The following is a 26,656-nucleotide window of genomic DNA, read 5'->3' as shown; positions in this document are numbered from 1 at the left end:
ACACACACACACACACACACACACACACACACACACACACTCACACATGTATAATGGTTGCTGGCAGGATGAGCAACATGATGAAGATCCCCCCCGGGCCTGAAGACATCCTTCCTTCCCCCAGCAGACTGCTACATGTTGGGCTAAGCTCCTCGGGCAGAGAGCCTCAACTTATGGAGGACCACCACCAATGAGCACTTCCTCATTTTAAGCTGTGTGTGTGTGTGTGTGTGTGTGTGTCTGTGTGAGTGTGTGTATGTGTGTGTGTGAATATATGTGTCAGAGTGTGTGGATATCTGGAGCAAATGCAACAGTAGTTATTTTTTCCCATTTGTGTGTTTACAGCTTGTGTCCAGGCTTGCAAATCTGTACTCGTGCAGGAGTCTACATTGGAATTCACTCATGTATCTGAGTATGTAGGATTGTGTTTCCGTGTGTGTGTGTGTGTGTGTGTGTGTGTGTGTGTGTGTGTGTGTGTGTGTGTGTGTATCTGTAAGTGTGTGTGTGTGTGTGTGACAGCGGGCCGGGCAGAATGTCCATAGTCGGTGCTTTATGGCTGCTGAGGTCTGATTACATTGGTGCGACTGGAGGGCTGAGCAGACTGGTGCTTCTATCTGTCTTGTGTGTGGCTGACTGCACAGACACACACAGACACACACAGACACACACACACACACACACACACACACACACACACACACACACACACACACACACACACACACACAGCGAATGGAGATGGCTCAGCCAGAGACACTTGGCCTGCCTCCCAGAGATCTCACAGGGATACTCACACACACACACACACACACACACACTCAAACACACACACACACACACACACACACACACACTCAAACACACACACACACACACACACAAACTCACACTCACACACACAAACACACACACACACACACACGCACACACACACACACACACACACACATAATGGATTCACACTGGAAAATGCAACCAGTCCATACTCGGTTTGCGACTTCCACTTCTGTCAATGAGTTCTGATTATTAATTGAAAGTGTTGAACCCTGGTGTGCGTGGGGATTTGTGTGCTTTAACTTTACATTAACACTATATATAAACACTTTTAAAATACTTGTGGTGAACGCTAGTCACTTGAGGGAAATATATGTGTGAAGTGATCGCAAAAAAAACAAAAAAAAAACAAGTTAGGATCAAGAGAGAAAGAAATGTCGTCCTATCATAATAATGCATCATCCTGCATTTACCTGACTGTTGTTATCTGGCTGCCAGCGTCGCCAGCAGCTGATAGCTCCTGATTTATGCTGCTGATCCCAAAGAACATGACCCGAATCTATTTACTGCTGAATTACATTACACAAGTCAGACATAAGGGGCGACGATGTATCCTACACCAAACAAGACAAGCGCTCCCACTGAAACTTATTCCTGAAGCTTAAAAAAAAATAAAAAACATGCAATATAAAACTTTTGACTATAATGTAATCAGTGTGATGTGTGAATGTTTTAATGTGTTGGATTGTTTTTGCATGTTATTCTAAAAATTAACCCCTGAGTTTTTTAAAGCTGTAATTAAAAAGAATATTCTCGTCACTTTATTCAGTTAAAAAATGAAATGGTTTGTCGTTTTTTAGATGGTACTCCTTAAATGCTTAAAGCAGACTTTAAAGCCTCGGTACACCCACACAGGTGTTTTTCATTATTCTGGCTGATTAGAGCAAAAGGCCAGTGCATGTCATTAACCACTTTCTCTCTCTCTCTCTCCCCAATGTTTGTCCTATCTCTAAATAAAGGCATAAAAACATACACAGGGTTTCCTAGGTTACCTGGCTTCACTAACCCTGCCATCAGAGATCCAATCAGCGGTCACATGACATCTGGTTTATTAACCTGATAAGTAAACCCAGAGTTTCTATGAGTGAGAATTTATGATGTCATAACTTCTGAGCTCCGACAAACATGTCATCAAGTCCTCCTTCCCAAACTGTTTCTTCAGAATGAACAGGGAAGTGGAGCTGTCAATCAAACAAACTCGACCACACCCACATTTTCCTCAATCATGAACACCTGTGTGAGGTTTAGATACGCTAACATGTAAATACAAAAAACACTTTTCTAGCTTCTGCTTGTTAACAAATACTGAAATGTTTACAAGATTATTTGGGGGTGAGGTGACGTCAACCATGTTCAACCATGCAGCGCGCATGGACAACAAGGGTGCAGATACGCTCTCGTGTCGCACAACACAAAGGCAATGAATGGGTTTGAGAGCGAGAGAGTCACTAAAACAACCATGTGTCTGTCAGTGGACTGATGTGTGACAGGATTTCATCCATGTCTCACACAGATATGAGAATTCTGCTCAGTGCATGAAGTTCTCGTGAAGCAGCGAAATGTTTTATCATCCCAGTTTAGCCGTCCCTGTCGTGATGTTTCAAGGTCAACGAGAGCTTCCACTGAAAGGACCGGCTGTGTTGAATTTGATTTTTTTTTTTTTTTTTTTTCACAAAGTTTGCTCCTTTTTTCCATTTAGTGCAGCCTTAATGTTGAATTCAGTTTTCAGTTCAACACTTCACAGCTGCAGCCGATGACATCGACTGTGCTGTATTTTAAAAGAAAAGTGTTCAATAAGATTGCGGCGCCATTTGGAAAAAAATCCTCTCTCTCTTCCTCTGAACGTGTCGGATTCAAACTATGCTTCCGATTACCCGTTTCAGGGGGGGAAGTTTCTTTTTTGTTCTATTTGTAGTGTGCTTTTAAATTTGAATACATTAATGATGCATTTTTTTTTGCAAAAATCGTATAATTCAGTACAAATCGCTGCTGATGTAATTTCATTATGCATCGTCATGCCGAGCGTTGCTGGAGGCCGTCTCCCCTCAGAGCCAACATTACAACGAGCTGTAAGCTGTCTCTGTTGCAGTAGAGGTGTAGCTGCCTGCACGGTTCCCGTCAAATCAAAAGGTAAGTGTGTCAACATGTCTATGTACAGAGAGAAGAGCTGGCTCATACACAGTCTATACTCTGAAATGGATTTCATCCTGAAAAATCCCATTTCTGCCTGGTTCCTTTCTGTTCTAATTAAGTGAATTCTTTGCTCCAAAGACGGTCTGATCTTTATATAGCATGAGGCGCTGTTTTAAATTGTTCTGGCTTAATGATATCATGGTGGCTTTATATAATACACAGAGGGATAAGGCAGAGGTAGCATGCTTTATCTTGTGACTGGAAGTGTGCCGCCAGGAGGAAGCCCGCCGAGGGAGAAGTGACAGAGAGAGGGGGGGAGCGAGAGAGAGAGAGAGAGAGAGAGAGAGAGAGAATACAGCTAGATCCAGAGAACAGGAGGCTAGATGTTGATACATTTATCGAGAAGTAGCTAAGCCCTTTGTGCTGTGGGAATTTGAAGAATGGAGGGAGGGAGGGAGGGAGGGGAAGGGACAGAGAAAAGTCGGGAGACAGGTTGTGCCGGAGAGGGAAGGGATGCTGTGAAAGATGAGGAACGAGAGGCAAAAAGGAGGAAAATAAATAGACATGAAACACAGAGAGATTGAGAGAGAAAGATGGGGGGGGGGGGGGGGGGGGGGGGGGCAGCAAGAGAGACGCAGAGATGGACAGTGATGTATAGGTGTGCAGGACAGTAGGTGCAGCGCAGGCTAACTCCCGAGTGTGCGCCATGTCATGGAATTAGAGGGGACAATGTGGCATAAAGCGACGGGGGGGGAGTCTCAAATGTTGTTTCAGGTTCACTTCCGCTGTATCGGGAAGAATCAACCTCCAAGACCGTCACTTTAAAGAGAGAGAGAGGGAAAATAACAGAGAGAAGATCGGAGCAAAAAGAGCAAAATAAAAGGCAGATAATGAGGGTGCTAACGTGTATGTGTGCGTGTGTGTGTGTGTGTGTGTGCGTGTGTGTGTGTGTGTGCATGTGTGTGTTATTGTGTGCATGTGTATGTGTGTGTGTCTACTGTATCAGATTTTTTATATGAAGCCTAAATGTGGATGAAAAACCAAGGCTTTAGGTTTTTAATCAGCCCCATCTGAGAGCTGTACGGGGACTCTGAGAAGCTTTCATGTGGAGTTTGTCTTTCTCACACACACACACACGCACGCATTGGCAGAAACACACACACACACACACACACACACACACACACACACACACACACATATACAAAGCATCCCCTCATGCCTTCTGTTCTAAATTTACACCTAACATGAGAACAGGAGGATGGGGGAGGAGGCAAGGAGGAGCGAGGCAAGGTAAGGGAGTGAAGACGGAGAGAGTGCAGGACAGAAGTATGGAGACAGTGGGTGGAAGGAAGAGCGGAGAGAGAGAGAGAGAGAGAGAGAGAGAGAGAGAGCGCAGAGGAAAGGTAGAGGGGGAAGAGAAGTGTAGTTAGGAGTGAGGAAGAAGCAACTAAAAGAGGAACAGAGGAGGGAAGAGGAGCCAAATTTGATTTAGCGAGAGAGAGAGGAGGAGGGTGGCGGGGGGGCAGTGCGAGAGTTAGACAGACAGCAGGAGAAGGAGGGAGAGAGAGGGACAGCGGTATATTAGTCAAGGTGTCCAGTCTATGTATTGCCTGCTGTGCAATACCACCCCTCTGATTTACTCTGCCGAGTGACTGATGAGGAGGAGGACGAGAAGGAGGGATGCAGAGATGAAGGGATGAGAGAGGAGGGAGGTCTCGCAACGAGCGTTTAGGCCAAATTAACGGCACCTCATAAATTAGACTAACAGCCAAAGCGGAGGGGTGGGGGGTGGGGGGGGGGGGCGTGGATGCGCGCGTGTGTGTCTGTGTACACAAGTAAGTATGTGTTTGCGCATGTATGTGAGTGATGACATGTCAAGAGGGAACAATTTGAAGCAATGCAAAGAGATTACTCTCTGATAAAGCAGCGATATCCAGACGCTCACTCATACAAACACAATCTTGCCTTGATTACTGAACGTTCAGGAGCGTCCTCTGCAGCATGATGCGCTCATGAACTGAAACCAGCAGGCAGCGTGTTCGACGGTGAGGAGGCTGGATGTGAGTTGCCCAACCTTTTCACTCATAAAGTGTTGTAGCGATTCCACCTTTCGATGAGGAACCTTTTTTTTGGGGGGGGGGGAAGTGAACATTTGCATCCAATTCCATTTGGACATACTCAAGTGTCTCATCATGTCTGGTTTAAAGCGACGTCAAGATGACACATCTGTACATTAGCCGACATGTTTGTACAGAGAAAAGTAAAGCTGCCGGATTACATTTCTGATCACTGTTCTCTGCAGGCGCAAATGGTTCACTCTGAAAAGCATTCGCACTCAAATGATGTCATCGATTCTGCCTCCAAATCCGCTCCTTGCAGCTAAAGCATGAGTAATTTTTTATTTTTTTATAAAGGTTTGTTTTATGCAAACAAGATCAAGTGCATTATGTTCAAGAGAAAGGCAATGATCCTGGTTAAATGTTGAAAATGTAAATCCACACTTGAAGCTGACTCATGATGGAATTCATTGCATTAAGCGTTTTCATTTTATTTTTTTTGCCTTAATCAAATGGCCTAGTAGCCTAAATATTAAAAAAAATGAACATCAACCTCCTCCATTCCTTCATGTGGCAAAGCATTTCAAAAAATGTGCATATGTTTTGTTGGAGAAATGGGTTAAAGACACAGTATGTAAATTCCACCACCAGGGGGCTCTCAATCAAACGTCATCAAAAACAAAAAGATGACGTGGAGGCTAGCGGGGGAAATATGGGAGTGATACTCTCTGCTACTCGCCCCCCCCATCCCGAATGAAAATGAACTCTGAGCTGACCGTAGTAAAGACGAACGGGTGGAAACCGACCTGAGGAAGAGAACATGTTTACCGACGATGTATCCAAGTATAATTTACATGACGATTTAATCACAGCAGCACATGCAGCAACAGTACGGCAGCTTTCGGTAGCCGCTCACGCTTCCTCATGCAGCGCTCTTTGATGTAACCTCCGGTGTTTCCATGGCAACCATTAACATGTCATATCTGCCATGTCTGCCCCGACAAGACACGTCCCGTTACAACTATAACATTACGGATTTCTCTGTCTTTGGTAACTGTTGGAAATATTGGAGGTAATGTAAGTACTCAAGAACAAATATATAACATAGGTTAGATATTTGAATGTAAACATCCAAATAAAATTCTACATCTTGTACCTTTAAGGCTTCATAAAAACTTAATTCCTATTTGATATGATGGTTACGAAACTAGCCCTTACCTGAAGCACACGTACCTCCAACTAGACCCTACATGTACGAAAAAAAGAGGTGTTCAAATCCTTTTAGCTTCAAGACGTTTATGTCTCTTACAAACACACAGAGTGCAGGGAATACATTACGATGCCAAGTTTTCCAAATTTTGGTAACTAAAAACAAGAAACTACCCAACATTAACACTTGGTCTTGAATGTCTACAGTATTGGCATGGTATCAAAACAGGTTTCAATACTGTTTGATTTTTACTTGTTGAGTCTCGAGACCCCCTGGGGGATCACGAGAAACTGTTAGGAGGGGTCGCAAGACTCCTTCCAAAAAAAAAGACCAAATACTATAAAAGGACCTTGGGTTTAAAATTTCATATTTTTCCAATTATTGTGAAAATAGTATGATGTGTTTGGGCTGTTGTGTGGTGTTCTAATAGTGTTTGAATAGGAGTGTGCGTGGCTGTGTGTAATGTTGAATGTTTGAACCACCTCCGGGGACAATGGGGGTCCCCAGTCTCTAACACCTTTATATTGGGTGTCACAGGCTGCCGCGCGCGCCCCATGTACGGAGGCTGTGGTCCTCCGGGAGGGAGTGTGGCATTGTGGCTCCCCCCACTGTCTCTGATTATCCAACTCTATCTACCGTCATATCTCTACAATAAAGGTATAAAAAGCCAAAAAAAAACAGCTCTAACAGGAAATGATGAAATGCATTTCATTCAGCCACACTGGTAAAAGACGGATACTTGGAATACATCTCAAAAAAAATAACTTGTCTACCGTTTATAAACTGCTAAAGTAATGCAACTTAGTAGTTCCATCTTCCCTCTTCATGTATGTTTTCTGCTCCGGCTCGGGGATACACACACACACCATAAATCCGGTGTGTTCATGTTATTTATGGTGCTCCCCCCCCCTTTCATTCTAAAGAAATGTTAACTCTGTCAGAGGCAGCAGGCGCTCGCCGATCGCTCTGTGATTACAGCAGTGCTTGACTGAGTGAGACACTAACACAAGCACACACACACACACCGAAACACACACAGTAAGCCACCCACACACACACACACACACACACACACACACACACACACACACACAATCTTGGCAGCGTCGGAGTTGATGCTCAGAGTGATTAAAGTGGCGTGCTTCTGAGTGTGTCACCTGGGTGCAGCTGTATCTTAAATCAGGACAGTGGGGCTCAGATTGGGTATTGACTGGCCCGCCGAAGTCTCCATCCATCACGCTGAGAAACGATAGCACAGAGGCCGCCCTGATCTGCGCGTATATATACCGCCGATGTCGCTCGCCGGGCTGGGCTGGGCTGAGCTGAAGGTGACGTAGCGTTAGGGTTATGGCACGGGGCTGTTATTTATACACCGCGCGGTGAAGCGGGCAGGGGAGGGCGCAGCTTTAGCAGGCAGATGTGCAGCGACAGGCCGCCTGCGTCTCGGAGTCGCAGTCGTGGATAAACACACGCTTCAGAAAGCGGAACACAAAGGCAGGTGCTGCGGTGACAAACACGGCGCTGACAGACACATATGCTCAGACGTGCGGCACTTATCATAAAAGATAAGACTTCCTTTTCTGTCTGCGGCCTGTTGTCACTCACTCTCAGTGACACACACACACACACACACACACACACAGACGTACAGCTCTTGTTTTTTTGGAGCAGCATCTTTTGACTGTGTGCCTAATGATAATAAATGAGCCATCATGGGTGGGTTGGGAGGCACTAAGTCATCCCATTCAATCGACAGGAGGTAGACTGGGAGCCCCAAGGTCACCCCACTGTCAGCATCACTCTCCCTAACGACTCCTCCGGCTCTCTCAACTGTATGTGCACACACACACACACACACACACACACACACACACACACACACATGTAGGCACAAAGTCGCACTGTTGGGTCAAACTACACATCAGAGACCACCAGGAGAAAAAAAAAACTCGCTTCAAGTTCCCTCCTCAAGATATTTTTGTTGAAAGTGTGAGATAAATGTAACTTTTTATAAATGTTACACCGCTTATGATGGGAATCCCCCCCCCCCAAAAGAACTCCATATCGAAGCCGGATGATCCCTCTAATTCAGCGGTTACTGACGTCTTTACCACGAGACCCTTTCAAGATAAGTCTGCTTTCAACCCTGTTTCGACAGGATTCACATGGAGGGAACGTTCAGCAGAAGGAAAAGAAAACTCTCGATTTATTCCTTTAGAGTTTCTTTTTTTTTTTTTTTGTTGTTGTTGCCTGAGAAGTTAAAAGACGATTTCTTATAAAGAATAAGGAAAAGGTCTGAATGAGCAAACTGAAGCTGTGTAGTAGATTCTTTTTATTATCTTCCTCACCCTTCTGACATCCACATTTTCAGCGTCTGACTACACTTTCTTTGATTTTAATTTGCAGTTAACCCTTCGAACGATCGTCATAGAAATGAGGCAACGAGGGCAAAACCTTCATATTCTACGCTCTTCGCGTTGTCGTTCCATGGACTACCTTTAAGCGTTTTGCATCGTGGAATCTGTTCAACTAAGGCTAAAAGCTTTTTGAGTCGCTACCGCAGATTGTAAATATTAAAGGATGAAGCCTTAGTGACGTCATCTGTTACTTCAGGGGGCTACGGAGGCTCATCAGCAGCAGCCGCCATGTTGGAAATCCTGTCTCAACCCACCTGTCAATCATGTCAGCTACGAGCCTAACTATGGATAGCATGTATCGTTTTTTAAAATCAAAACAGAGCCGTTTAAAAAAAAATCACTCCCCGTACAGTGTGTGCCAATGAAGACAATAACTAATCAGACCGATTTTGTTTTTTTGTACCAGGCTGTAAATATGTTGATTTATGCTGTAAAACTGCTTTTTTGTCTGTTGTGTGTATGTGACTTCCTGTGTTTCTGGAGCCAGCCTCAAGTGGACACTAGATGAACTGCAGGATTTTGCACTTCCCCATTAGCTTCATTTTTCAACACTGAAGGTTGTCGCTTGGTCATTACACTAATAACAATTAAATTTGACTCTTACCTAAGGAATTCAAACATCTTACAAATATCTAAATCAGAACTTACTAAATAAACACATAAAAGATGCTGATTTATGATGTTTCAATGGCTTCTCCTTGTCCGTGGAACATAGTCTACATTTTGCTTTAGATCAGCGGTTCTCAACTGGTCTAGCCTCAGAACCTCCAGTCCTGATCATGAGAAATCGTCTGCCAAATTTTGGATATTTTTCAACCAATGAGATTTGTTTTATGAAAAATTGTGCAGTTTGAACCTCAGACGGTACAAAACATTTGACAGAACAAAGACATGAAACAAAACAAACATGTTTTAAAGTGTTTCTTTTTTTGTCAAGACTTTTTGACGCTTTTTTTTCAGGCACACTTTTCACGACCGACTGAAAACGACTTCCAAGACCAACTTTTGGGTCCCGAACCACTGCTTTAGATCATTCTATTTGTGATGGTCTTTCATTCCAGTTGAGCATTTTATTATGCAACTCTCTCTTGGTCTAATTTATTGTGTTGTACTGTTCATTTGAGTCATACCTGTTCTTTATCATTGTGTTTGTACAACTTTTTGGTCCTCTGTGGTCGTTTTTTTGTGCTGTATCAATGATCCAAATCATTCTGATGTAAAACATAAACAAGATATTTCCTAACGGGGCTGCTGGTAGCCTAGTGGTAAGTGTGCGGGCCTCATGTACGGAGGCCATTGTCCTCCAAGCAGACGGCCCAGATTCAAATCTGACCTGTGGCTCCTTTCCCCTCTCTCTCTTTCTCTCTCCCCGAATTCTGACTCTATCCACTGTCCTGTCTCTAAATAGAGGAATAAAACCACCCAAAATAAACTTTAAAAAAATAAGTACATATTTCTTAACACTCCAGAAGTTATTTGAACTCAAGACTAGGGTTGTCATGAGACTAGAATTTGAAATTATGATATGATGCCTGAAAAAATCTGAAAGATTTGATGTCTGTTTCGACACCACGGCAACACAAATAGAAGTCATAAGCACCCAATGCAGAGCAATTTCTTGTTTTTGATGACCAAAGATTGAAGGTGAACTCCTGCACACTTTGTGAATTGAACAAATACATTGGTAACATTTCAATACCGAAATGTTGACAGCGCTCTCTATATATATCAAAGTTTCAAACATTTTTAACAACCTTTCTGAGTGCAATTTCATAAAATATTTGAGATAAAATGATCAGAGTGTGAAGGCATTTTAATCATGTGGTTTTAACATGGAGAGGTCATACAGTATGTTGTTATTCTGCTCATGGCGGTGATGTCATTCCTTGAGCATTTTGAAATTCTTCATAACCTTGAAATCTGCACATCCTAAAAGTTATGAATTTATGCTCAGACTGTGTGCTGGAGTTTTCATTTGAGGTTATTTTTAACTTGATCGTGCAGAGTGGAGCTCCTCTGTCGCCCACAAAGTGAAGTAGTGCGATGACATCATTGATAAATATCACGTGCTTCAATCAAAGACAGATCTTAGCTTTCAGCTGAAATAAAGGATAAAGGATGTTGAAATCGCAGTTTTAATTTCACATGGATTTCAGAAAGGTCATGAGAAGTACAACCCAGACTCCCCTACACTGGTGCCCTCCCCCCTGAGAGATGCACAGGATATCACCTGCCAGCCTTTTCCCCCAGCTCAACAGCTCCAGATCAGATCAGCTGAAAAGGACAAGCATTGCATAACTGAAACCTGTCGTTATAACCCCCCCCCCCCCCCCCCGACCCCACTTTTCCGGCCCACTACCTAATGAGCTGCCACGCACTGTCATCCCTCAGAGGTACAGATTAGAATTCAAACCCCGAGAGAACGGGGAGGTACATAAATTCCTCCAGCAGAGACCCACAACGTGAAGCGGTCCAAACCAAGTGAATGTAATTAATGCTGTGCTAAAAGAGTAAGTTTGTGGGAGAGAGAGAGAGAGAGGGAGAGAGAGAGAGAGAGAGGGAGAGAGAGAGGCATCAGAAGACGCGTCGGGGAGGAAAACGAGCAGGAAGGAAGGTAGCGCTTTCAACTGTGGGAATTCTTTTCACACGCACACATATAGATTACACATGCACACATGTATGCATGGGAACACACACACACACACACACACACACACACACACACACTAAAACATGCGCACAGGTTGCAAGTTTAGACTGGAGCTGTGGAAAGCTAATTTGCACCACATTGAAATGCATCTCAATTAAAGAGAAACACATCGAGGTGTCAGGGGAAGGAGAGGAAAGAGAGAGAGAGAGAGAGAGAGATGTGAGAGAACGGGAGGGAGGGACGGGGTGTGAAACAGATAGTGTGTGAGAGTATGAGAGTAATAGAAAGAGGAGGGGCGGAGGGGGTGAGCTCAACTGTATTTGGCAGTGGAAGAAGGGAGGTAGAGAGGACGAGAGAGAGAGAGAGAGAGAGAGAGAGTGTTTTCATCTCCCTCTCTTGGAAAAACATCTCATTTTGGGATGAATCAGATTTAGAAAGGGTGTTAGGAGGTTGAGGCGCAGCTAAAAAATCCTAACTAACTTCAACCTCGTTATCGCAAACTCTTTGGTCGTGTGCCAGCGACGCCAGGGCTGTCCCTGTTACAACTGTGTCTACGTGTGTGTGTGTGTGTGCGTGTGCGTGCGCTCGGATATTTTTAAAAAGCCCAAGGCCGGGTACTGTATGACAGCATGGGCGGGTGTACGTCCGAGACACAATAAGGTTTTTTTTTTTTTTTTTTTTACCTCAGTGTGTGTAGGCAAAGTGTGACCGCCGGCTTGCATCAACGTGTTTCTGTTTTTTTTTTTTTTTTTTTTTTTTAAGAATGCTTCGTTTGTCAAGTTTAAAAATGAGATAACGTGCGTAAGTGCATCGGCGTGCGTATGTGCTTGTTATGTGTGATTTAGCGAGTGTGCGTCTTGAGAGAACAAACAACAACCGGAGGAAAGAAGAAGAAGAAGAAAAAAAACACACACACACAAGCACGCAATCTGTCACTAGAAAAAAAAAAAAAAAACAGGATTGGCTTTGTACGGCGCTACCATTTTGCACGGACTGTCATGTTCTTAAGACTGCGCTGAAGCTGCCAGCCCACCATCTTCACACCAAATACAAGAAGATCCATTCTTTCATGCTGTCAAACGACACTCAACTTGTCTGCTTCTTTTAAAAAAAAACAAAAAAAACCTTTAACCCAGAGTTTGCCTCCGCTCTCACAGTGAAGAGCATTCTGGGAAATCAAGTCTTTGTTTGATCTTGTTCTGGTGTCAGAATCAGAGCGCACTACTCCTGACTGCAGCGCTGTAATACCACACTAAGTATGATGTAATGCAGCGACCTGCCTCCTTCATTAGCAGCATCAGTGGTAATCAGATCGTCGGCATTAAGAGGAGCGGGGGAGCACGGTCCTCATCGTCGTCGTCCTCAGCCCGTCATCAGCTCACCTGACACGGGTAACCCGGGGTAAACTGCTGCTTTTGTGGTGTGATTACCTTTGCTTTGAGACATGCAGAACTCCTCAGATAAGAGCATTGAAAAGGAAATCGAGGAGCGATGACATATAGGGCACTCTGTCACAGAAATACATTTTCCTTTGATTTGTTATTACCGAGCCGAGATAAATAAACACAACTTTCCATTATTTCATATCCACATCCAGCCCAGCCGTATAGTGCATCATTTTTTTTCCCCTGCAAAAAAGAAATCAGCGCCGATAAAACTCAGCGGACCTGAAATTTCTGCCCAGCTGCTTTCTGTTCCGTTAGCAGGGGCTCGTCCAGAGTATCGTCTCTGGGTGGGGGGTTGGGGGGGGGGGGGGGGGGGGGGAGGGGTCTCCACTGTTCTGCTCTTTTTCTAGCCTTCCTGTGAGTTTTAAAAAAAATACAAAACAAAACAACAAACATAAAACTGCGATGCTTAGCTCTATAAGGTCTCACAAAGAAGACTGAGGTGCGCAAGAACAACCAAAGACAGCGTGCTGCACTGAAGTGCCACAGAAGGTACTGCGAGCCCGTTTGAACTAAGGTCGTCCAAAATGTGGACGCATTGATCCTTCTTTTTTTTTCCCACCGCTCTTTTTTTAGTCGATCCCCCGATTTCAAAACGACACAATCTACTGAAATGTTGCCAATGTATTTGAGCAATTTAGAAAGCTTTTATTGGAATACATTTATCCTTGTTAATGAATACTTGTACCGGAAACAAGACGTATAGGCTATCTAGTTAACCTGAGGATTTAGAAAGGGGCAATATTTTATAAAGTTGAGGGACCAACAAGGGTCAAGGAAACTTTCAAAATGAGTCGACGTCACTTATTGCTTCCAATAGCTACAGTTCAGGCATCAGCTCCCAAAGCAGTCCAGAAATGTTGATGAAAATATTTTATTATTCATTCAATTATTCTGCATATAGCACCATGTTCTCTTCACTGGGTAAATAAGGAATTACCTATATTGGGAGCCTCAGACTTGTTTGTTATTGGTGGTATTAAAGATTAAAGCAGGTATCGTTACTTTTTGATTTCTTACTAGAACTGTATCCAGAAATACAAATCTGGTAAAGTGGAAACCAGACGAGCACCTGGAAACGCTCCGGCATGTTTCCTGAGTTATGGGCAAACTCTAATCTTTGGGGTGGGCAAAAATTATTGACACAGGGATATACTGCGGCCTCACTCAATCATTTCGCTTGTGCCAAATATCAGTATCTCAGTTGTTAAAAAAAAAGGGGGGGGGGATCCAATCAGATATCCCCGGCAGTTTGTTTACAGCTTCATGACTCGTCACAGTGGCGTTCGTTTTGGAAGTTGCTCGACCAATGACAAGGAAGAAGATGACACGGGGAAAAAGTCTGTTAACTGTGAAAATGCACGATAAGAGATGAATGCAACACTACATTTTCTATTCTTCAGTTTATCAGACTTTGAACATATGAATGATCACAGACTCGTGATATTTTATCGTTCTGGTTCGCCTCCTATCGCTCATCGCGTCACGACCCACCCTGCGGTTCTCGCCCCCTATTTACCTGCGCTTTGGTCGGTGGTCTTGTTTCCTCTTAAGTCTCCTCTTGTTTCCTGTACAGCTAAGCTAAAAATAAGCTTTGGGCTTTTATATAAACCCCCATGTTGGTGACAAGCATGTCAAATCCAGAAGAACCAACTGTGTATCACTGAAGGCTCTGACAGCTAAATATATAAATATATATGCTAAAGAAAAAACTGCTTACATGGGTTTTTCTCGTCCTCCAGTACTTTGAGTTAGCATAATCTCTCTCTGTCCCTTCTCCCTGTCCCTCTTTTCTTTTTGCTCACTTCTTCTTTCCTTGCGTACACATGACTGAGCAAAGCTGGGACACACACACACACACACACACACACACACACACACAGAGAGTCCTGGCTCCACAGTGACAGCCCCACACTGAACATGGACAATAAAACACATCAGCAAACTACTCCCAACAACCTCCACGGGCACTTTGTCACGTCCTCTGTGTCTTTTACGGCTCCTCAATCTGCACCTTATGACACCGCTTATGAGCCTTTAAGCGGGCCCTCGCTCGTGCCCGGGCTTGACGGATCGAGATGTCATTACATTAAAGTAGGGGCTCTCTATTAGCGCAAATGGTGGCACATAACCAGATAATCGGCTGTGGCCAGCAAGTTTGGCTATGTGGGAGGTGAGATGCTAGCGGATGGTGTGTGGGAGAGTAATGTTTTATGTTGGAGGAAGTGTGAGATCTCCATTATAGACAGGCTTAATTGATAAACAGGACAATAAAAAAGAAGCAAATGGCCCCATAGATTTCTGCCTACAGCACAGCCAGCAGCACTGTGGGATGTCACTCTGTATATAATGGGGAGTAATAGCGCAGACAATGAAAGCATATTAAATAGAGGCGTTACAACAATATCAGCCAATGTCATCATTGTAGGAAATAAAAGGCTAATAAAAAATCCCTCTCATAAAAAAAAGGGGGAAAGAAAGCGGCACTTCCCTGAGGGATCCCTTAAAATGTTTCTTTCTTCTCACACTCACTCTCACCTAATCTCCATCCTACCCCCCACCCCCACCCCCCCCAGCACCCCCCCCCCCCACCCCACTCTTCCCCTTCCTCACCCCGGCCCGGCTGTGTTTTACTCTCCTCCTCACCTCTGCGTGAGAGGAATACTGACTGGTAATAGTCACAAATGGACACGCTTAATTCCCATGCATAATGAGGGACAACTTCGCTTGCCACGGGGTGAACACACTACACACACTACACACACACACACACACACACACACACTACACACACACAAAAAGAAAATTTGCCGTGCATGCGCTCCTTTTTTTTTTTTAAGCTTCAAGCGCGACACAACAATCGTGAAATGCTGCTTTCAATGTTTTAAGAAGACACAAGTACCCGGATTATTGACACAGACCCGTCTCAAAACAAAGCACGCGGAGCACTTTGACGTGTTTTTTTTTCTTCTTTAAACCGAAAGGCGACACGTGCACAGGTGATAATGTAAGCAACTATTTCGCCAAAATAAAAAAAAGTGTTGCTCACCAGAATATCCGGATGAGAGCTCGGTGTATGGAGAATCCCGAGGAGTTTCCTCTTGTCTTTCTTCAACCCCAAGTTGAAGCCAAACGCGCTCTCCCACAGTCCCGACACAACTGCAAGGAAGGAAGCAAGGAAGGAGACAAAAGAGCGTGAGGAGGAGACCACACTGATGATGGAGCCGAGAGAAGACGCTCTCATCCCGGGCGTGCAATCGAGGTCAACCTTCTCCCCCCCACCTCACCTCATTCCCTCCCCTCTCTCTCTCCCCAACCCACCCACCCCCCAAAAAAAGTAAATCAATAATTACACACGATTATCCCGCTAATCCGGGTCCGTACCTCTTAAACGAGACGGGATGACCACCGGCGAGGGAAGGAGACGGGAAAAGGGAAAAAAGGAACCGGGCAAGGCAGCAGGCTGTCAGATTTGACTTCAAACTGATGCTGACGATGCGCACCGAGATAAGCTCCGGAGGAGAGAGAGAGAGAGAGAGAGAGAGAGAGAGAGAGAGAGAGGGAGAGAGAGAGAGAGAGAGAGAGAGATCAGAGGTGCAGCAGACACATTCAGAGAATTGAATTAAACAAACCACCTCATAAAAGTTTTCCAAGTAGGTCAAAGACACGAAACACAAACCACATTTGAACAGTGAACACAGCACATGAACTCATCATTAAGTCTTCTTCTGCACAGGCACTTAAATGCATCATGTGTAGGATTAAAAAGCTGTCATAGTGATGGTCAGTTTAGGGTTAAAGGTGACGGTGAAAGATTGTCTAACTCTCTAATAACCTGGTTGTCTTGCACAAGAAGTGTACACATCTTGTTTACACGATTAATGAAATAATTTGAATTTTAAAAAAAGGATCGAAGGAGAGGAAGAGACTTCAAACTGCACCCTTCCTTCATTCTCTGCAAAGTATTCCTCAAAGATGCTTTCAAGAGCTGACCTGGGATTTTTTTTTGGCTCACATCCAGACTTACCTCAGGTGCTGGAGGAATCCCCCAGAGACACCCAGCACTCGCAGTGTTTATCATTCACACATTAATTTGACGAAAATCCCCCAAATCCGAGTTCCTGCTCTATTTCTATAAATGTACTGCGGCAGATTCTGTTCTCATTTCACAGAGAAGAATGCAGGAATGCAAAAGCTCCATTAGCGTAAAATGAATGTTTGAATGAATACCTTTTCGAAACACACGGTGCAGTTGAAAGTCAGTGCTGAACCCCTGAGAGAGACTGTGGGTACATGACGAATGCTAAATGTATGCTACATGCATGTTCTGCTGTTGGGAGTGTATCTGATGCTTTTCTGTTTGTAGTCTGAGTGGCACGGACCAATCATTTTTGAGCTCTGGTTGTATGAAGTAAAAGGGGGATGTATCAGAAAGAATTTGGACAAAACGTAGGCTACTCCAAGTTGACTAAGTTGGTCAAATAGTCATTCACATATTAACTTAAGTGTGACAACAAGCAGCTATTTATCTGAAAACAGAAATTTGCTAATGACCACAGACAACAACAAAGCTCTAAAAGTCCTTAAGCTCCAACAAATCTACCTTATTAAGTTGTAGTCAGACCTAAAAACTGGCCTGCATAAATGTAACTAATTATCCAAATATCCGCTTGCCACACCTGAAGACGAGACATTTTAGCCAAAATTCTAAATTGTAAACAGATGATAGAAATAGAGCGAGCTTTCCTGCCAAGTATTCAAATATGTACACCAAGCTTCAACCTCCAGTGTTGAAAAATAAAGCCAATCCGGGGGTGCAAAAAAAAAATAAAAAAATCCTGCAGTTCCTCAAGTGTCCACTTGAGGCTGAGTCCAAAAGCCCAGGAAGCCCCATTAACACCCATGTTAAAATGTCAATTTTTACAGCAGAATAAAACGTGTCTACAGCCTTGTTTTTTAAAAAAAAATTCCCCAAAAAATGTAGGTTTGAATAGCTTATTTCCATATTTCCATATTTCTATATACTGTAAGAATGTTTGTGTGTGTGTGTGTGTGTGTGTCTAGGGAGGGAGGGAGGGGGGGGTTATGACTCATCCATTTTGATTTAAAATGCTAAAAGTTCTGCTAATATTTGCACAATTGGGGGCGTGGCAGAGTCGACGGGCGAGTGGGGCAGGTGATGTCAGTGAAACTACATCCATGTCTTTTACAGTCTATAGTGTTGTCTGAAAATAATACTTAAACACGTGCAGAACAAGATCAGCAAAGAAATAAAAATTCCCGCTTTGTCCACAGGGAGGCGCCAAAGTCCCAACAACCCAAAATTTTCCCAACAGGAGCTTTAAAGTGAATCTTTCATGCAGATACAGCATGTCAGTGAAAATACAAGTTGGCTTACAGAACTCAAACATGACAGCGCAGGATAAACTGCACGTCAGTCTCTCACCCTTATCCTAAAATCACACAGGCGACATGTCTGCGTTTCTCTGAGGGGGCTGACTGACAGCATCAAGGTATCTCACCCAAAGGCGAAAAAACGGAAACTTTCACTGAAGGTTGCTCAAATAGACCTGAAAACTGTTCAAATACTACAGCATCATTACAGAGGAGAATTCTAACTAAGAGCTGAAAGCTAGAAATAAATTGTGTAGGCGTAATATTTCATTCGCGATCTGATTTTTTTTTTTTGGTGTGTGTGTGTGTGTGTGTGTGTGTGTGTGTGTGTGTGTGTGTGTGTGTGTGGCTCAGTGCCAACCAATGTAGTATTTTTATTAGACTTCAAACATTTTCTATTCCACCTTTCTTTTTTCGACTTTCATTTCACAAATCATGCAGGCGGGAGGTTTTTGGTCCCATTTCCTGAACACCTTCTCTTTAATAAAGTGCAGACCTGACCGCTTGGTGACTGCTGCTAACACACAGAGAGAGAGAGAGATTCTGGACACTCTCCTTGCAGTGGGACGTGTGGATCAGGAGTAAAAAGGAAAGATAGAGAAAAGAAGAAGGGAAGGGGAAAGATGGAGCGAGTGTGGGGTGGGGGGGGGGCAAAGTTGTAGGTCTGTCTCATGCTACCTTTCTTAACCACGGAGAGAGAGAGAGAAGAAAAGAGGAGGAGGAGGAGAATTATTCCAAGTGCTGAATCTTTTTCTTTTCACATCTCATTCCTGACTCACCACTTCATCTGTCCACCTACCCCTCGCTCTCTTTTCCCTCTCTCTCTCTCTCTCTCCTCCATCCTTCTCTCTCTCTCTCTCTTTCTAGGAGCATCTCTTGTTTGTTCATGCACCCGAATGTCTGCAACATCCTGCTCTCTATTTACAGAGCATGTGGGATGAAATGCGAGTGTGTGTATGTTTTGTTTGTGTGTGTGTGTGTGTGCGTCAGCTTTGTACATAACTCTGTGTATCAGTCCGTACGTGTAGGTTCATTGGAGCGCTGTTTGTAATATGCATGAATGTTGGATTATTGATCGGCGCTCGTTGTGTACTGTATATACGGCTGGATTGATTTCTACACATTGAAATGTTAACCACATGGAACTGTTTGCTCGAAGCGACGCGATACTTCCCTATGAATCAATGAGTCATCCGGTCACTTCTTAGATAATTGGTGAATCAATCAGATCATCTCCATTTGTCCTTGCAAAAAAAGGGCACACACAGAGGAAGTCTTATACAAAAAGGTCAAGAAGTGTGAATTATAAAACCTCAACTTTTTAGCGGATTTAAAGTTTCTTCCTTTTTTTTTTCTTCTTCTTCCTCTTCCCCCGTGGAAATCCAGGCAGGCTTTCAGAGCGGTTTTTATTCAGAGCCACTCCGGGACTCAAACTCTTCAGTAGATTTAGGCCTAAACCTGGATTTTGAGGTGATGAATCGTATTACAATGCACCTGCTGTTATATCTGTATCTTGTCTGTCAATTTGTATTCCCTTTCACGAGTCAGCCAAAAAAATAAGAAGAGGATGTCCGCGTTTCTCAGGCGGGCTGGGAATAAAAAAAAAAACAGCTGCAAACCTCAGGAGGAGGCGTGAGGAAAGTAAAGAGTTCTCACCCTTTGGAAACATCTCCTTACATGTTGAGTGATGCTTATTTGGTGCACTTTGGTACAAATCAGAAGAACGCCCGGTAAGCAGTGATAAAGTCACAGATTTGGTCAAGGTGTCTATAATCTAGTGTGTGACAGTGAATAAGACCCATTGGAATGCTATTAAAGCGTATACAGGAGCGAACTTCTCATCCCTCTCTCTTAATTATCCACCCCCCCCCCCCCCCCCTCCCTCCCCCCCGGGCTGTCTTCATTAAGGCAAGCCAGACATATTTGGCGTTATATTTTTAATGCTACAACAACCGGGCTCAGCGGAAAAAAAAACACCACAGATTATTCACAGCATGTGTCTTGGCTCGACTCCATGTACTGTGACACATTATTATATTTCACCCTCCCCCACCACTCCTCTACCTCCTTCACCCCCCCCCCCCCCGACTCTCCATCTCCTCCCTTCTCCTCTTCAGATGCTTTTCTTGTCCTCTCTTAAGTGAGAAATGGAAAGAAAATAAAGCACCTTCATACATGTTGTGTTGATTCGCTTACAAGGCCGCGTGTGTGTGTGTGTGTGTGTGTGTGTGTGTGTGTGTGCGTGCGTGTGTGTATGTGTGTGTGCGAGCAGTGCGCGTGGTGGGGCTGACTGTGCATTGTACGTGTGCCAGTTGTTTGTGTGTGTCTCACTGTGTGCAGCAGGAAATTCAAAAACTAGGCCATATCGACCACCCAGGGGTTTGCAAAGCTCAGGGGGTACCAAAGCAACATGCTTTAAATAAGGGGGGGGGGGGGGGAGTTTCAAACGCCACAAAAGCGGGGAAAAAGACAACGCATATGCACATTCTCACGCGCACAAGCAGACAGTGCCCCCCCCCCCCCCCCATCTGATAAAAGCCCTGGCTCACATTGTGTTCAAAGAAGGAACATCAAACACTTAATCACACACATATCTAAATAAATCTTCTGCTGCGCGATAAACATCCATGTTTCATTTATACAGTCCTGCCTCAGCCCCGCGCTGGTGGCCGGACGTCTTCCCATAGATTAGGGCTTCCCCTGCTGACAGCCCGCAGAGCGATGAGCTGCAGACCTTGTCACTATCGATCCGGTTTCAGAGTATAATGGATATGAATGGGTTCAGCTCTGATTGGTTTTGAATTTTATCTCACAGGCAGCGGTTCATCTCACCTTTCGACCACATCATCAGAGAGTGGACGGCTTGAAGCAAAATGTGTTCACGGTGGACACTTTCTCGTATTCAAGTCAAGTCATTTTCAGGCTTAAAGAACTTTTTTTCTGACTCTCATATTTAAAGATAAAAATTCCATTAAAACAGAACATTTAAAAATCACTGAAATGATTTAATCTGAAAATATGTTCAAATAAAAATAATTCAAATGAAATTAATTGAAATAAATAAAGTAACAAATATAAAAAGAGTAAAAAGTTACAGTGCAGAGTTAAAGTTTAAAATCGTATTTAAATTGTTTAATTAAAGGCAGAAATCAAAAGAAAGCAAAAATCGAATTCAACAAAACTATTCCTCCAAAAACAAAGAACGCAGTGGCGATCCTAGAATCTGTCGGGGCCCTGGGCAAAAATCATTTGGGGCCCCTCCAACCCTATTGGGGCCCTGTTTCATTTTTTAGCAATAATGCTCGGACGTGTAGCAGGGCAGAGAGAGGGAGTAGTGTCACATGGGGCCGCCTTAGGGAGGTATCCGACTGTCATTGCAAAATTTGCACATTTTGAGCCACTGCTTTTGTGGAAGGTTTTTCAGCCCTCAGGTGCCCCCTAGCAGTCTGGGGCCCCAAGCAGTTGCCTGCCATGCCTGTTGACAAGCAGCGTCTCTGGATGTGCGCCTGGGTGTGGGATGTTGCAGTCGGGCTGGGATTGGGATAAAAAGTGTTTGTCTTTTAAATTGATTGGGAATATCAATAATCCCATTAATATTATCCTATATGCTCTTCTGCCCCTACAGGTCATCACCTCCCAATGTGTCTCCATTTAGACATTGATTATGTTGTTTCACTGTTGACCTGTGGACCTTTGGGCTCCGACACAGCAGAAAATAGAATCCTAATGTAACCATAAACAACAAGGTCAAGTCACCCCAAGATATCAGAGGTTAAAGATAATATTTAAAGACACCTTCTGGATGAGCTGCAGAAACTTTACACACTGTTAAATATCGTCTTAAAGCTACTGTGAGGAGCTTTAGGTTGGTTTAAAAAAAAAAAAAGATTGAAATGGAAATTGTTGCTTCTTTGTGTTGTATAAAAGCAAACTAGACCAGCGGAGACAAGACGGATAACTTCTGTGTAGTAATTTTTAAATGCTTGTAACCACTGATGCCAGGTAGGTGTCAGACAAAGTGAGTCACAGCACACTGCTGAAACAGCCTTTGTTTACATTCTCCACAGCGAAGAGTCACAGTGAGTGATACGTTCGACTGTTAAAAGAAAGCAGGACGAGATTTTTCATTAAAAAAAACTCTACTGCCACATGTACAGGATAAGATCAGGAAAGAGATTGGAGGTCCTGCTCTGTCCACAGGGGGTGCCAAAAACACTGCAAACCAAAAGCTCATCCAAGGAGCTTTGAGAATTAAAAACTGGAATCGGAAACACTTCATTAACTCAAGGGGGGAAATTCATGTGTAGTTGAGCTGTTTTGCTTTCATGGTCGTCGGACTGTGTGTGCTGGATCAATGTCGCTGCTAACGAGGACACTCACTGAACCATCACTGTTGTAATGTTAGTGGTTTTCCTTATTTTCCATCGTATTGTCTGCTGCTGAAGAGGCTTATAACACAACGCATGTTACGGCGCTCTTCAGGAAAAACAACCTTGGTCGTGGATTGTGTTTCTGGTGCTTTTGCTGTGGCTCTCCAAGAATATCCAGTACACTCAAACACACCCACCTGCCAGTTTAGACAGCTGGATATTTAAGTAAAGCAGCTTCTGATTTAACAGTGAATGTCTTTGAACAGCAGTCACTGTAAACCCCTGCTGATTTGTTAAGTACTTTGTGCAGAGAGCCAGTGAAAATATTACTGATTCCAACAGTTTTGGTAAAAAAAAAAATAAAAAAAATCCATCTTATTATCTGTGTCTCTGACTGAATCTATATCGAGGTATTCCTTCAGGCACATTACATTCACAAAACTCCAGACATCAACTGTGTTTTGTAGCTCGTCAAGTTCCCCTAAACAAATTTGATTTATTTCCACTAGCCAGGTTCGGTAACAAATTAAAATGGAGGTTCACACTTTGTGTCGTGAAAGGATGGCAGATAAACAATCGATCATCGATCTTAATGAAGGTCTAAGCTGGTTTCTGCGCTTTTGTATGAACGTTCTGTGAGTAATTATCAAGTGGTTAGCTCTGTGGTTGAGTGCAAAAAAACTGCAGTTCCCGGAGTGTCCACTTGAGGCAGGCTGCAAAAGTCAAGAAAGCCCAGAATAACAAATTTACAACAGAAATAAAAAAGTTTACAGCCTGGTTAAAAAAAAAAAACTAATTGGTTACTAAAGCTATTTTCTTAATTGGTTCACACTGTACGGGGGTGATTCTTTCATAAATCATATGTCTTGATTTTATTAAGTCAAAGAGTTATTCTGCGCATTTAATTCACCTAATTAAGGGCGTGGCTAAGTTGACTGACAGCTTGATACGTTGTAGCTGTTTGCCCGAAACCTTGATTCTGCCTCTTTGCCTGTTACTGGATTGACTGAAAGTTAGGTTGAAAAATTAAGTCAATGTGGAAGTGCAAAAAAACTGCAGTTCCTAGAGTTTCCACTTGAGGCAGACTCCAGAAGACCCAGAAGTCCCATATTAAAATCTCCCCGCTGACAGCAAAAATAACAGCCTGGTTTACAGTTTACAGCCTGGTACAGAAAAAAAAAATTTGGTCTGAATAGTTCACATCTTTATGGGATGTACTTAAAAAAACTTTTTTTTTAAAAACTGTTGAGGGATAAGAGTTATTTGTAATAAGGGGCGTGGCTGAGTTGACTGATGACCAGGCACATTGTAGCTGTTTGTCAGGATGCTTAAGGCCCGCCTCCTGTTTCTGCGCTGACTGAAAGGTAGTTTGAGACAGAGTTTCCAAAATGGTGAAAGATACCGATGGGCTTCAGAAACCAATGGGTGTCATCACTGAGACTCTGTCTCTGTATATACAATCTATGGTAGAGACAGCATTTCCAATATGGTGGCCAACATTGATGAGCTTCAAAAGCCTCTTCAACCAACGGGTGACATCACTGAGACTACGTCCATGTTTCATACAGTCTATGCTTATTATTCAAAAATTATTCAACATCCCCTGTCTGTTTTATGGAAAGCTTTATCCTCCAACAAGCCTCTCCTAATCTCTCTCAGTGTTACTTCCTATGCACAGAGTTTAAAACCTGTCCAATAGTAATTCAGTCGATTATTAGTCACAAGATAGAGACATTTAGCTACCAACTTTTACAGTTAAGTGCTTGGACAGGTTGCATATTTGTTTACTTTGCTGCTTGAGACAGGACATTATATTTAACTGAATATGTAAATGGTGATATTCTTATTTTTATGCAACATCAGAAATAACTGCGGCTCACACTAAAGCATGAAGCCTCTATAACTAGTTTGCACTTAACATTTGTCCTGCTTATGTAGACATGCTTTTTGAATGACTCAAGGAAAATAAAAACATCTATAGACAAACAATTTTCTGCTGTAATTTTAATGACAAGAAAAACTTGAAATTGAAACTGAATGAGTTACCAGAAATAGTAACATCAGCTGTTTTCTCAATTCGACAACCTGGCCCTGAAATCTTTCTGATACATATTCACATGTGGTCTTCACAGCGTTAACTTTTACCAACCCTGCCATTAACAGCATTAATAAATGATTGGATAAGAACATACTGGTAAGCAGTTTGATTACATGAACAATGATCACGACTGCCCGATCACTTGTGGTGAATTTTCCTAAATATTACCTGCACGTGTCTTCACCCTGACAGACAAACAAGGGAGCTGTCATAAAAGAGTCGGGGTAAAATATTCTACTGTTTGCTTTCACATATGATGCTCACCCCAAAAATGTGGTGAAATTTTCAGTTTTGTGCATGTGTGAATCCCCCATGAATCACAGCAATGCCACTGATTTCCCATATATGACATACTGGTATTTTGGCGATTTTTTTTATTCTTAGCCACAGGGGTAATTGTCTTCTGCTTCTTGTTCTTTTTTTTTTTTCTACCCATCCCAGACCAGTACCATTAAACATAGCCAAATCTCCGGACCTGTCATGTTGTCAAAACAGAGTGTATGTTCGCAACATATCGGGATAGGTGTGCAGATGAGGCTCTCCAAGCCCTGCCAAATTAGAGAAACGCAACATAAAACCGTCTGCTTCTGTATAAACAGCGAGTGGCTCAAACCCAGGAAGACTTTGCAGAGAGAAATGAATCATTCCCTCTCAGCAGAGGCAAACCAGCATGGAAGAAAAATAGGAAAGGGGTAGAAGAAAAGCAGAGGAGAGGGAGCGGATGAGCACACTGGAGCCTGTCCCTGTGGCTCTAGATGTTATGCATTAATTCTCTAAAGGGGCCTTGGGGTCCCAGTTTCCCATGTTAATTGATATCCCCATTAAAGAGATAAGTTGGCTCGGGGAGAAAGAGAGGGCAAGGGAGCAGAGAAGTTATGGCGAGGTAGAGACGGAGAGAGAAGGGAAAAGGAGGAGGAAGATGACAGGATGAGACGAGGAAAGGAGGAAAAGGGGCACAGAGAAGAACTCACAAATCAAACATCTCAAGATGACCTTAAATATTTTAGAGTTGTTTTTATATAGAAAATTGTCTCAGTGAAATATCCTATCATGTGTGGGAATGTCTTTTTCAGAGGATAGAGAGAGGAGACTAAAGTGAGAAAGAGAGAGTGTGCTTATTGGCTGACAGAGCTGCTCTCACCTAGTTTGGGGATGAGTCACAGTTCGCAGAGCCGTTAATTACGCCGACTGCTGAATCAAAACTCGGGAGAAAGAGAGCAGCTGTCTGCGCATTTACATATCACACAGCCTACATGGAGGGGAGAGGGAGGGAGGCACGAAAGATGGAGAGAGCAGAGAGAGATAGAGAGAGAGAGAGAGAGAGAGAGTTACAGAATGACAGGAGGGAGAGAGAAGGGAGAATTGCGACGATGGAAAGACACCTGAAGGGGGACGAAAAGAGGATCCAAAGAGAAACCGGCAAAGGGAAGGTATAGAATCAGGGCGCTAGGTGAAGAAGTGTGAGGTGCAAAGGCAGGGTGTCAGAACTGAAGTGATTAAAGGAAAACGCTGTGAAGTTTTCTGAAGCACCAGTCGTGGGATTCTGTCTATATTTTTTCTGCCTTGAATCTCTTGGTTTTGCATGATTAAGTCCCAGAATACAAGTTTTTTTTTTTTTTTACACTTTTCAAGACCCGGAAAAGTGTTTCCCTGACCTTATAAAAACAGGGGGAAAGGAAGCTTCTAGCATGTAGCTTCAAGCAAGTCACGTAGAATCTATTAGATTTTTTTTCATTAACAATAACTGGATATGTTTTCTTTATCTCCTTTCTTTCCCACTACATTCCTAAAAGTCTCAGCCTTAAGGCCAGCACGGGCCAGAATAAGCCTCGCTTTGATTTCAAAGTCACAAACAAGGCGAGCAATTAGCATACAGCTGCCAACAGGCCAGCCTGCAGCTGCACTTAAAGCCTTTACTTTCCTTCCAAAAATAAAGCAACAAAACAAAACAAGAAGCACCACACCAGACCGAGTGGCTGCTTTGAATCGGTGTACCATTTGAATACCAAACATACATATACATGTTTGAATGGTATCAGTTGTAA

At 43.3% G+C, this 26,656-nt stretch overlaps 1 protein-coding gene across 3 annotated transcripts in view; it reads right to left on the bottom strand.

Moving 5' to 3' along the window:
* Positions 1 to 16,268, bottom strand: part of ptprdb (protein tyrosine phosphatase receptor type Db) — a 193,917-nt gene extending 177,649 nt beyond the window's left edge. For all 3 annotated transcript variants that reach the window (XM_061061428.1, XM_061061452.1, XM_061061468.1), the window contains exons 1-2: positions 16,134 to 16,268; positions 15,799 to 15,908 (exon numbers count right to left, since the gene is read on the bottom strand). The gene's annotated coding sequence lies outside the window, so the exon portion shown is untranslated. The remainder of the gene's footprint in view (positions 1 to 15,798; positions 15,909 to 16,133) is intronic.
* Positions 16,269 to 26,656: the final 10,388 nt, after the last annotated feature.

The sequence above is a fragment of the Labrus mixtus genome, chromosome 2, assembly GCF_963584025.1.
Source record: "Labrus mixtus chromosome 2, fLabMix1.1, whole genome shotgun sequence".
Taxonomy (NCBI): Eukaryota; Metazoa; Chordata; class Actinopteri; order Labriformes; family Labridae; genus Labrus; species Labrus mixtus.
Note: the sequence above shows the minus strand (reverse complement) of the source record. Positions and strands in the feature narration are given on the sequence as shown.